Source organism: Gobius niger (genome assembly GCF_951799975.1).
Source record: "Gobius niger genome assembly, chromosome: 6".
In the NCBI taxonomy this organism is placed as follows: domain Eukaryota; kingdom Metazoa; phylum Chordata; class Actinopteri; order Gobiiformes; family Gobiidae; genus Gobius; species Gobius niger.
The window spans coordinates 32319710-32333918 of record NC_136857.1 but is presented as its reverse complement, the minus strand read 5'-3'; positions in this window follow the sequence as shown (position 1 = coordinate 32333918).

Below are 14209 nucleotides of genomic sequence, written 5' to 3'. Positions count from 1 at the left end.
AACCTTGGACACATGTCAATCTTCCCAAGACCTAATACCGTCGTATATCCGTCTTTACCAGGAGAGGGCGCACTATCACGGTGGATTCGTTTCACGGTATTTCTGTCTCGGCTCCAGGTCTGCAGCTATCCCCTACTCTGCACACTTGGTGCTATGTTGACTCCACAGAATCCAGCTGATGACATAACCAGAGGAAAGTCACTTCAGCAGCTTTCCAAGCCCAACCGGTGGAGTCAAGGACCCTCTTTCCTCCTTCTAGAACGAGCCCACCTTGCCAGCCTCCAGACCGAGCATCCCGAAGCCAGTGAACTCCGCAGTAAATTGTTCTGTGGCGTATTTACTGCTGCTCAAGCGGAAATACCTACCTACAATGAACAAAGCTGCTGGAAAGATCTGCTAGATGCCACAGCCCAGGAGCATCATGGGGTGGCTAATAGTGATGGCTGTCCGTCTGCGGAAACTTACCGTCAAGCTGAAACTTTACTTTTTCAGAAAGCACAGCGAGAGAGTTTTCCTGAGGAATACCTGTTGCTCAGCACAGGGAAACCTAAACAACGCAGTACTCGCCTCCTCACCTTAGCACCCGAGTACGATAAAAAAAAATGAGTTGATCAGACGCTCTGAAGACCTCTCCTACAATAGTCTCCGTCACTTGGTCTTCGATCCCTCACATCCAATCACTTGGCTGGTTACATTCAGAGTCTTCTTCCTAACAGTGCTATACAAATAAAGTTCTTCCGTCTCCCTTCCTCTTCTTTCCTAAACTTTGGTGTTTAAATTTTCACCTTGCCTTTTGCCTGGGTTGTTGCCTGAGTTGTTGCTTGAGTAACAAAATGTTGGTTGAACAACAGAATTGATTTAAAACGAAAGTAAATCTGTGATCTCAATGCACTCTATGTAGCTCAAATGTTTATATTCACAAAAAGCTAAACTAAAATTAAAATCGTGTAAATAAACTAACAGTAAAACAAAGTAGAACATGTACTGCCTCTTACTAAATCTGTACAAACCTGTGTCCTTTTATTTCATTTCACAGCGTTGTTGGTTCATTCAAAACTGAGGCAATGTTGGCACATCTCATCAGACTCACCCCTCAACCATACCAACCACGATCTGTGACAATCAGACCATAAATCTCTCCTCTCCCGTCACAAACCGAGGCGTCCTGTTCCACCCTCAGCTAACCTTCTCTCACCATCTAGAACCTCTGTAAAATGTCCTTTTTTCACCTCTGAAACATTGCCAAGTTCCGTCCTCTTTTAATTATTCCTGACGCAGAATAACTTATCCCTTTTTTCCCTCAAGGCAGGACTACTGTAGCTCTTTATTGGGCTTCCTGTCAAAGAGCTTCAAAGACTCCAACACATACAGAACAGTGCAGCTAAAATACGAGTGCGAGCCAGGAAATATGATCACATCACACCCATTCTCTTATCACTGTACTGGCTTCTGCTTTCTGCTCATATCGATTACAAAATCCTGCTGCTCACCCATAAATGCATCACTGGTCCATGCTCCTTTACTGTTTACCTGCAGGAACTCATGTCACGGAAACCCTCCACCGACACCCTCAGGCCACCAAGCTCCGAACCATGGGGGGCAGAGCCTTCTGCTGGAACAGCCTCCCCATGGACTCTTTTAAAGCTAAAATGAAAACATTCCTTTTTTAAGAAGACTTATACTTTATTTGTATGTGTGTTTTATTGTTATTATTATTATTATTTTTCTTTTAATTATTATTGGAAGCAAAAGGTTAACATGCAAACATTCCCCAGTCAGACGTACACCACCCTCCTCCCCAGAGACCCGCCACACGAGCACACCCACACTGGGTCATCTTTCATCATTTATGGTGATCCCGCATTACAAATACCCACATCTTCCAGGACGAGAGAACACATAGTCTGAGTATGCAGTCCATTATGGGAGAGAGTTGTTTTTTGGTTCTTTTACTTATTTGGCTCATTACTACAGGAAACGCTTCAGGTAAGTGATGCTTACAGTTTTGTGCAATGTTGTTGTTTTTTTAAATACAGTTTTTCTATTTGTATTCTGGAGCCTTTTTGGGATTTAGTACTATTTTGAAATATACTGCGGGAACCATATGTTTACATACACTTTAAAAAAACATACACATTAGCATTTTGTTCTCACTGTCCGACATAAAACCATAACTATTTTTTTGTAACATTTTTTTTTTAGGTGAAGTAGAATTAAAAAAAAAAAAAATCTATTTGCTAAATTCCAGAATGAGAGATAGAATTGTACAAAACTGGAAGTTTACATACATTTCATTCATATTTGGTAGAACTGCCTTTTAACTGTATAACTTGGGTAAAAGATTTTGGATTTCCTTCCACAAGCTTCTCACAATAGTTGGAGGAGTTTTGGTCCATTCGTCCAAACAGAACTGGTGTAACTGAGACACATTGGTAGCTTCCTTGGTGCACAGGCCTTTTCAGCTCTGCCCAGACATTTCCAACTGGACTGAGATCAGGACTTTGTGATGACGACCATATTTTATTTTAGTTTTAGTCTTTTGACTAAAATGTAATTTAATTTTAGTTGAGATTTAGTCTAAAAAAAAACCTTTCAATTTTAGTCTAGTTTTAGTCGACTAAAATTGCATGTCAATTTAGTCGAATTTAGTCAATTTAATTTGCATTTATAATATTCATTATAATCATATTTAATCAATGAATAAAGCTCAGACCTGTTCATTTGGCCGTGAATTTAAATGATATCAGGCTCTTTCAGGCTGTCAATAGAAGATTTTAGTCTCTCCTTTTCATTTCTATTTAGTCTTATTTTGGTCGACTAAAATATCTGGACATTTTAGTTTTAGTCTCACGAGAAACTTTTAGTTTAGTATTAGTCCAATTTTAGTCATCAAATATATCAGTTTGACTAAAATTAAGACTAAATATTTTAGTCGACGAAATTAACACTGATGACCACTTCAAAATATTGACTTTGTTTTCCTTAAGCCACTTTGCAACCAGTTTGGCAGTTTGCTTTGGGTCATTGTCCAAATTTTGGAGGCCATCTGACCCCAAGCTTTAAAGCAGCACTAAGTAACTCATGGCTCTGGAGGCCATATGCCCCACTGCACGTGTCGCATGTTGTTGTTTTTACTCATTAATTGTCCGTGAGAGTAAATACTACGCTGACAGGAAAGACAAAGGGAGAGAGGGATATTGTACCTCCGATTACACAATGGAGATATTTTTTTTCACTCAAACTTGGCTGTAAACAGTGGTGTAGTCTTCACTTGTCTAGTGGGAATACTGTATTTTTTAGGCCATTTAGTTACAGGTTGTAGCTAAATGAGGCTGTGGGACAGAAGCCAAAATAAAACTTTAAATGAATAAAGCCCATTCTGCTCCCCCCAACCCCACACACTCTGATCAAACCTCTCGCACTGTTGAGGGAGCGCCTGCACCCCCCCACACGCTGCACCCCCCCACACGCTGCACCCCCCCACACGCTGCACACCCCCACACGCTGCACACCCCCACATACTGTACACAGTATACACCCACATACTGTACACACCCTCATACTGTACACAGTATACACCCACATACTGTACACACCCTCATACTGTACACAGTATACACCCACATACTGTACACAGTATACACCCACATACTGTACACAGTATACACCCACATACTGTACACACCCTCATACTGTACACAGTATACACCCACATACTGTACACAGTATACACCCACATACTGTACACAGTATACACCCACATACTGTACATACCCACATACTGTACACAGTATACACCCACATACTGTACACACCCTCATACTGTACACAGTATACACCCACATACTGTACACAGTATACACCCACATACTGTACACAGTATACACCCACATACTGTACATACCCACATACTGTACACAGTATACACCCACATACTGTACACAGCCTCATACTGTACACAGTATACACCCACATACTGTACACACCCACATACTGTACACAGTATACACCCACATACTGTACACACCCTCATACTGTACACAGTATACACCCACATACTGTACACACCCTCATACTGTACACAGTATACACCCACATACTGTACACAGTATACACCCACATACTGTACACAGTATACACCCACATACTGTACATACCCACATACTGTACACAGTATACACCCACATACTGTACACAGTATACACCCACATACTGTACACAGTATACACCCACATACTGTACACAGTATACACCCACATACTGTACACACCCACATACTGTACACAGTATACACCCACATACTGTACACACCCTCATACTGTACACAGTATACACCCACATACTGTACACAGTATACACCCACATACTGTACATACCCACATACTGTACACAGTATACACCCACATACTGTACACAGCCTCATACTGTACACAGTATACACCCACATACTGTACACAGTATACACCCACATACTGTACACAGTATACACCCACATACAGTACACAGTATACACCCACATACTGTACACAGTATACACCCTCATACTGTACACAGTATACACCCACATACTGTACACACCCACATACTGTACACAGTACACACCCACATACTGTACACACCCTCATACTGTACACAGTATACACCCACATACTGTACACACCCACATACTGTACACAGTACACACCCACATACTGTACACACCCACATACTGTACACAGTACACACCCACATACTGTACACACCCGCATACTGTACACAGTACACACCCACATACTGTACACACCCACATACTGTACACAGTATACACCCACATACAGTACACAGTATACACCCATATACTGTACACAGTATACACCCACATACTGTACACACCCACATACTGTACACAGTATACACCCACATACTGTACACACCCACATACTGTACACAGTATACACCCACATACTGTACACACCCGCATACTGTACACAGTGCACACCCACATACTGTACACACCCACATACTGTACACAGTATACACCCACATACAGTACACAGTATACACCCATATACTGTACACAGTATACACCCACATACTGTACACACCCACATACAGTACACAGTATACACCCATATACTGTACACAGTATACACCCACATACTGTACACACCCACATACTGTACACAGTATACACCCACATACTGTACACACCCACATACTGTACACCCCACATGCTGTACACACCCACATACTGTACACAGTATACACCCACATACTGTACACAGTATACACCCACATACTGTACACACCCACATACTGTACACAGTATACACCCACATACTGTACACACCCACATACTGTACACAGTATACACCCACATACTGTACACAGTATACACCCACATACTGTACACAGTATACACCCTCATACTGTACACAGTATACACCCACATACTGTACACACCCACATACTGTACACAGTACACACCCACATACTGTACACACCCTCATACTGTACACAGTATACACCCACATACTGTACACACCCACATACTGTACACAGTACACACCCACATACTGTACACACCCACATACTGTACACAGTACACACCCACATACTGTACACACCCGCATACTGTACACAGTATACACCCACATACTGTACACACCCACATACTGTACACAGTATACACCCACATACAGTACACAGTATACACCCATATACTGTACACAGTATACACCCACATACTGTACACACCCACATACTGTACACAGTATACACCCACATACTGTACACACCCACATACTGTACACAGTATACACCCACATACTGTACACAGTATACACCCACATACTGTACACACCCGCATACTGTACACAGTGCACACCCACATACTGTACACACCCACATACTGTACACAGTATACACCCACATACAGTACACAGTATACACCCATATACTGTACACAGTATACACCCACATACTGTACACACCCACATACAGTACACAGTATACACCCATATACTGTACACAGTATACACCCACATACTGTACACACCCACATACTGTACACAGTATACACCCACATACTGTACACACCCACATACTGTACACCCCACATGCTGTACACACCCACATACTGTACACAGTATACACCCACATACTGTACACAGTATACACCCACATACTGTACACACCCACATACTGTACACAGTATACACCCACATACTGTACACACCCACATACTGTACACAGTATACACCCACATACTGTACACAGTATACACCCATATACTGTACACAGTATACACCCACATACTGTACACACCCACATACAGTACACAGTATACACCCACACACTGTACACAGTATACACCCACATACTGTACACAGTATACACCCACATACTGTACACACCCTCATACAGTACACACCCACATACTGTACACAGTACACACCCACATACTGTACACACCCGCATACTGTACACAGTGCACACCCACATGCTGTACACACCCTCATACTGTACACAGTATACACCCACATACTGTACACACCCGCATACTGTACACAGTATACACCCACATACTGTAAACACCCACATACTGTACACAGTATACACCCACATACTGTACACAGTATACACCCGCATACTGTACACACCCACATGCACACTGCTTTGTGGAGAAGGACTTGTTTTTAGACAATGTTTTGAACAAAAGCTCGGTCAGCGCTGAGGGCGGGGCACATCCTTTCAATCCTTCAACGACAGCTCCAGTGTCTGAGTGTAAAACGCACAAAAGGCTTTGTAAGCAGAGCAAAGGAAAGAAACCCAGATATGATTATGTGTGATACGCCCGTGTGAAAGGAACTTTGAGTGTTTCTGTTAAATGAGAGGTCCGACTACGCATAGATGCTTGCAAGTGATGAGTGGTGTGCTGGGCTGGCATATCTGGCAGATATTTTTCATCTGAATGAACTGAACACACGAATGCAAGGACGAAATGAAAACCTGCTGATCAAATATATGTATTCCTTTCAAAGGTGCAACTCTGGCAGGAACATGTAGAAAGTGGCAATCTTGAAATGTTCACACCAAGCAATAGCAAGACGTTAACACTGCAGCATTGTGTGAGATAATAGTTAATTTAAAAAAACTCTGGAGGAGAAGATGCCATTTTATTTTTCTTCCGCCTCCACTGAATGCCTTGACTGGGTTAGAGACCCATACAGCTCAGCATCATTGGTGGAAAGGACATGAGTTTACAGAAGCAGGAGGAACTAACTGAACTGAGACTAAACCACAGTTTAAAGCTAAGCTTTGCTGACCTAGGCAAGGCAAGGCAAGTTTATTTGTAGAGCACAAATCATACACAAGGCAATTCAAAGTGCTTCACAGTTAAAGCAGCATAAAAAGAAAAACAAATACAATCAATAAAAACATCAACATAAAATTAATCAATTACAGTAAGAGGCAAGAGTGTAGATAAAATACTTTCAGTTATATGCATTTTTAAGTCTTGTTTTGACTCGCTCTGTCTTGAGAACTATTTTTACTTGCTCGTTCACACAAAGTTACCTAACCTCTGTTTTGTCGCTCCTTCTCCTCTGGACATCAACATAAAAAATTATCAATTACAGTAAAAGGCAAGAGTGTAGATAAAATACTTTCAGTCATATGCATGGGCAAAAATAACCGTTTTCAGCCTGGATTTGAACATTGTCCTACCTTTGGACAGTTATTGGTTGGCTACTGCTAAGGAGACTAAGGAAAAACTAAAAGCAGAGAGAGACTGAGAGCTGTTGAGGAAGAGCTTCGTAGTAGTGAGTGAGCGATTATAAATTACTTTTTCTTTGTGTTTATTTGATTCCTTTTCAAGACATTTTGATAAGAACAACTCTATATTGTGGATATAGGCTGCAGAGTTTCATTTTGAAACATATTTTGTTGGTGGTGTGCCTCGTGATCTTTTCAATGAAAAAAAATTGCCTTAGCTCAAAAAAGGTTGAAAAACACTGGTTTAGCCTATTTTATCCCTGAATGGTGGAATTGGTGGTGCTACAACTCTCCCATGTTACAACCATCCCTGGTCTCCCCTACGTAGTGATGGGCTAAATGAGCCGAGGTATCCACTCACGGCACAGAAAGCAACACCTCGGTCGAGTTGTATCACGAGCGTATCATTTTAAGTCATTTTGGTCACGTGACCAACACTTTCACTGTGGCATTTTGTATCACATAGTGTCTTACGCAGTGAGCAGCAGGGGGCGCCAGCTGAACGAGAGCAACGCCATGGCTCATTTGGGATTTATGCACCAGGCGCTGATCCCGTGGGTGCTGGTGAGCTCGAGCGCCCGCCCCAGGCCCCCCCGTGGAAACAGGCGGATGTTTTGTTGACAGAGCGAGACATCAGAGATCAACTCAAACACAAAATCCACCGCAATAAAAAGATACAAAACTTACTGTTTGGTGCTTTTTGGGGAATCTTTTTTTAATGCTGAAGCTGGTGCCGGGAAAGTGTTGTCCTGTCATAATCCGTGATTAATAAATCCACTTCGCAGAAGCACTTTCAAACATGTTCACTGCAACGTCCACGGTTCAGCTCGTCTGCTACAGTCTGTCCAACGCAACACGCTCCCAAATCTCCCTAAACAAGCCGGTTTGAACCTAAAGGTTTACACTTTTAAATATATCAATACTGCTAGCTTAAACATGGAGAGCGTTTTTCTCGAAACTTGGGCTGCCGACTTGTGTCCCTGGTTCTCGTGACGGGGCACAAATATGCTTGGTGCCCTATTATTGTCATGAGCACTATTCTTGGTCAGTGACTTCATTTTCAGATGGTTGTATCACTGATGCTTCATCACTGATGCTTCACATTAATGTGTTTCTGTTCTCATTATCCTCAGTTGTTAAACAGGTCAATCCTGATCATTTGGTTCACATTTCTGAACGAGCATAAATGAGCTGTCAGTGTTGAGTTCTCTTTTTCAGACTCACTGCTGCAATGCTCTTTCACCACTAGATGGCGCCTATAAGCCTACCAACACAGTGTGATACAGTGTGACGCTATTTTGAAAGTGTGTGACACACACTTTGAGTTATCATTAACCCATCACTAGTTATACAGTAATTCTGCAGGCGTTGTAGTGGTCATACGGCGCTTCCCTTTGTATCACGTAGACCAGTGATTCCCAAACCTTTCGGAGCTGTGTACCCCCTGAAGCTATGGGTGACGAGTCATGTACCCCCTACTTTAAGGCGATTGAAAACACTGGGATATTGTAATACATGCAATTTTTTTTTTGCCCGAAAAAATTATCTCGGGGGAACGAGATAATTATCTCGGGGGAATGTGATAATTATCTCATTATCAGTCTAACTGATATTAGAGAAACCTTTATCAAACACTGGCGCTCCTCACGTTAAAGGCGCTGCTGTTGTAGCGAGGGCTGACTCCCGGCCTCCGCAGAGTTTTACGCACTCGGCTCTTGAGGTTCGGTTCTGGAGTGACACATTTAGGTCCAGAACAAGCTCATCCACGTCTGAATTAGAAGACTCTTTCGCCTGTCTAAGCACGTTTCCTGTGCCGCAGTTTAACGGGTCAATATTGAACAGATTGTGATAAACTTTTCATTCTCCCCAGGGGGTGTCCTGCGTACCGCCGGGGGTACGCATACCACAGTTTGGGAACCCCTGACGTAGACTACTCCACTGACTGTAAATATTGTTAAAGTCAGCTTTGCCCGTTAGCTTGTTAAGGTGTCTTTCCACATGCAGGCACGTGTTTCACCCGCTTTGTCGAGCTTTTCCAGGGCCAAAACTGGTCTGACCAGGTATAGGTTTTGAGACCAACCTCTGGCTGTGGCCAAAGCGCTGACCCGTGTCTGATGTGACGTGAACAGACTCTGGCCTCCGATTGGACGAGAGAGTGGACAGTGGACAGCCCTCACTATTGACACACAGGTCATACGGATTTAATATTTCACAACATCATACCACTGTTCTAAAAGGGGATTTTGCCGATATTAGCATTTAGCCACTTTAGCTGGTGTTCTGTTTTAATACAGCTTGGCTCCTCTGAATGATTCCATAAGTCCCACCAGAAGCAGCATTTGTCCACATTTGTTCTCATTGCGGCTCTAAAAACGTTTAATGATGATCTGTCCAGCGTTCTCCTCCTGGTGGCGTAGCACACAACAAATGCGGGTGTGTTTGTGGTGGAAACAGGATGTGCAGGGTAAAGTCGATACGTGCACGACTGCACGTAGATCATGGCGTGCGCAGTCTTTTCTTCGTGATTCCATTAGCGTGCATTGCTGCCTCCGACATGTAGGCAGTCATCTTGCAATTGTGGTGGTTTACTGTCCAGAGACACCAGAGGGAGAAGAAAGACCCCTATGACTATGAAAAGGATATATTGAGGTAAACAAGTTACTTAGTTACTTAGCTTTAACTTCCTGGCTGATGTCTTGAGCAAAACAACCCCACAGCATGATGCTGTCACCTCAGTATTTCACAGTTGGGATGGTGTTCTCAAGTTTCACCCTTTTTTCCTCCAAACCTGACCATGGTCATTATGGCCAAAAATTATATTGATATTTTTTCATCAGACCACAGGATATGTCTCAAAAATCCTTTTTTAATTTGCAAACTCCGGCTTTATGATGTTTCTTTTGTAATAAGAGCTTCTTCCTGCAGAGTTCCCTCTCAGCCCATGTCGGTACAGAACTTGTTTCACTCTGGATCATGACAAACTCTTACCAGGTTCAGCATCTTCACCAGGGGCCTCATTTATCAAGCTTGATGTGAACTAAATGAGGCCAAAACTTTGCGTAGCCGCTCCTCTGCGCCAAAGGTGCTATTTGTAGAAAACAAAGTTAAAGTGAAACATTGCGCTCCTCCACGCTAGTGATGGGATTTTCGGCTCTATTTTGGCTCTCAAATGGCTCTTCATGTTTTTACATATACAGTTTAAATTTAGGAGAGATTTGGATTCATGGCATGTTAAATGAGCTTTTCGACTACTCCCAGCACAAAACTACAATCAAGAAAGAAATTAAAAATAATGTTTTTTTCATTGCTATAATGAAGTGATTTTGGCTTATAGTGGTGTTTTTCCTTCAATAATCCACGTTGATTTTTCGAGATGGTAGAGCCATTGTTTGTTATAGCAACACATGAACCTTTAAAGCGGGTAGTAGTTACATAATGTACTCTTTTATTTACAGTCAAGATCCTTAGTGCTCCTCCCCAGTCCCTCAGCTGCCTGTAGCTCCGCCCCTGGTCCTGCTGCAGCCTGAAAGAGGGACACAGACTCCAGATATCACTGAAGTCCAAACTTTAGCCAGGACTTATGTTGTACTTCTGCTTTAGTTGCTTTTGCAATGGGCTCAAACACATGAGCGGTAAAGGCCGACATTGCGACGTATGGCTGCTCCGAGCGTGATCGCATTGTTTACTTTTCACTCCACAAACCCAGCGTGACTTTATCTAACCATCCATCCATCCATTTTCTTCCGCTTTATCCGGGGCCAGCAGTCTCAGCAGAGATGCCCAGACTTCCCGGTCCACACACACCTCCTCCAGCTGTTCTGGGGGGACCCCGAGGCGACACCAGGCCAGCTCGGAGACATAGTCCCAATACCGTGTCCTGGGTCTTCCACGAGGCCTTGTCCCACTAGGACATGCCTGGAACACCTCCCGCGGGAGGCGACCAGGAGGCATCCGAAACAGATGCCCGAGCCACCTCAGCTGTTCCTTTTGACGTGAAGGAGCAGCGACTCTACTCCGAGCTCCCCTCGGGTAACTGAGCTCCTCACCCTATCTCGAAGGGTGCGCCCAGCCACCCTGCGAAGGAAACTAATTTCGGCCGCTTGTATTCGCGATCTCGTCCTGTCGGTCATTACCCAAATCTCATGACCATAGGTGAGGGTGGGAACGTAGATCGATCGGTAAATCGAGAGCTTTGCCCCCGACTCAGCTCCCTCTTCACCACGACAGACCGACCATAACCATAAAAGCCAAAATATGTGGCGGATCTTTCTCAGTTAAGAAGTGGCTAGAGATGTACTGACTACATTTATGGATTAGTTTAAGTTTGTAGAGATCTTGATTTTGTGTAAACAGCAGGTTCATTCCTGACGGACGGGGCTGCAGCTGCCTCTCTCCCCGATCCCATTCTCTTACTCTTTTCTTTTTTAGCATTTGCCTTTTTCTATCTATTTTTTCTCTCATGTAGCACGAGCGGTGCCTGTAGAGCTTGATAAACATGCAACCTTAAAAAAAAAAAAAAAACGTCTCACAGGTGAGACTCGACTCTCATTGTTCACTTAAAAGGCTCTGTATACCGACTCGTTTGCGACCGACGCATCACTACTCCACGCAAACTAAAGAGCTGCCGTACGAGGTCCGCACTTCAGAAACACGGCAGAGACGGGAGGGCACAGACATGACATGTTTGAGGAAATCATGTTTGGCTTTTGAAATGGACACTGGACACTGACCTCATATCACTCACACCACCCGGACAATGACCTCACCTCACTCACACCACCCGGACAATGACCTCACCTCACTCACACCACCGGGACACTGACCTCACTCACACCACCCGGACACTGACCTCACCTCACTCACACCACCCGGACACTGACCTCACCTCACTCACACCACCCGGACACTGACCTCACCTCACTCACACCACCCGGACACTGACCTCACCTCACACCACCCGGACACTGACCTCACCTCACTCACACCACCCGGACACTGACCTCACTCACACCACCCGGACACTGACCTCACCTCACTCACACCACCCGGACACTGACCTCACTCACACCACCCGGACACTGACCTCACCTCACTCACACCACCCGGACACTGACCTCACTCACACCACCCGGACACTGACCTCACCTCACTCACACCACCCGGACACTGACCTCACTCACATCACACCACCCGGACACTGACCTCACTCACATCACACCACCCGGACACTGACCTCACTCACACCACCCGGACACTGACCTCACTCACACCACCTGGACACTGACCTCTCCTCACTTACACCACCCAGACACTGACCTCACTCACACCACCCGGACACTGACCTCACTCACACCACCTGGACACTGACCTCTCCTCACTTACACCACCCAGACACTGACCTCACTCACACCACCCGGACACTGACCTCACCTCACACCACCCGGACACTGACCTCACCTCACTCACACCACCCGGACACTGACCTCACTCACACCACCCGGACACTGACCTCACCTCACTCACACCACCCGGACACTGACCTCACTCACACCACCCGGACACTGACCTCACCTCACTCACACCACCCGGACACTGACCTCACCTCACTCACACCACCCGGACACTGACCTCACTCACATCACACCACCCGGACACTGACCTCACTCACACCACCCGGACACTGACCTCACCTCACTCACACCACCCGGACACTGACCTCACTCACATCACACCACCCGGACACTGACCTCACTCACACCACCCGGACACTGACCTCACTCACACCACCCAGACACTGACCTCACTCACACCACCCGGACACTGACCTCACTCACACCACCCAGACACTGACCTCACTCACACCACCCAGACACTGACCTCACCTCACATCACACCACCCGGACACTGACCTCTCCTCACTCACATTTTATCTTAATAACAGAGGGTCATTGCAATGGCCCCAAACTTAAGCATCGTTTTGTTCAAATGGTAGTGTTGTTCATCATATAAAACTAAACAGGGTGGTGTGGAGCCCTCCTCCTGAAAAATAAAAAATAAAAAGATATTTTTAGCATGTTTTTAGTTAACATGTGTCTTCCTTCCAATAGATTTTCTGCTTACTGTGTTTCTCCATTGTATTTTCTGCTTCATTGTTCTAGTTTATTATGCCTTGTTTTTTTTTTATTCCTAGATCTGTTTTTGTTGTGAAGCATGGGCAGCCATGGTTGTTGTAAATGTACTATAGAAATAAAGTTCACCTTGACTTTGACGATAATGTGTTAAGCTGGCCTCCCTATACTGATTTTTGTTTTATTATTATTGAATTAAACAGGAATTAAATATAAATAGCACTCAAAACATTGCTGGGACATAATTTAGTAAGTCAATGTAAGAGAAGAATCAGGGAAAATGGTAAATACAATGAGTCAATGAAATTATTATTCCAGCTCTTTGG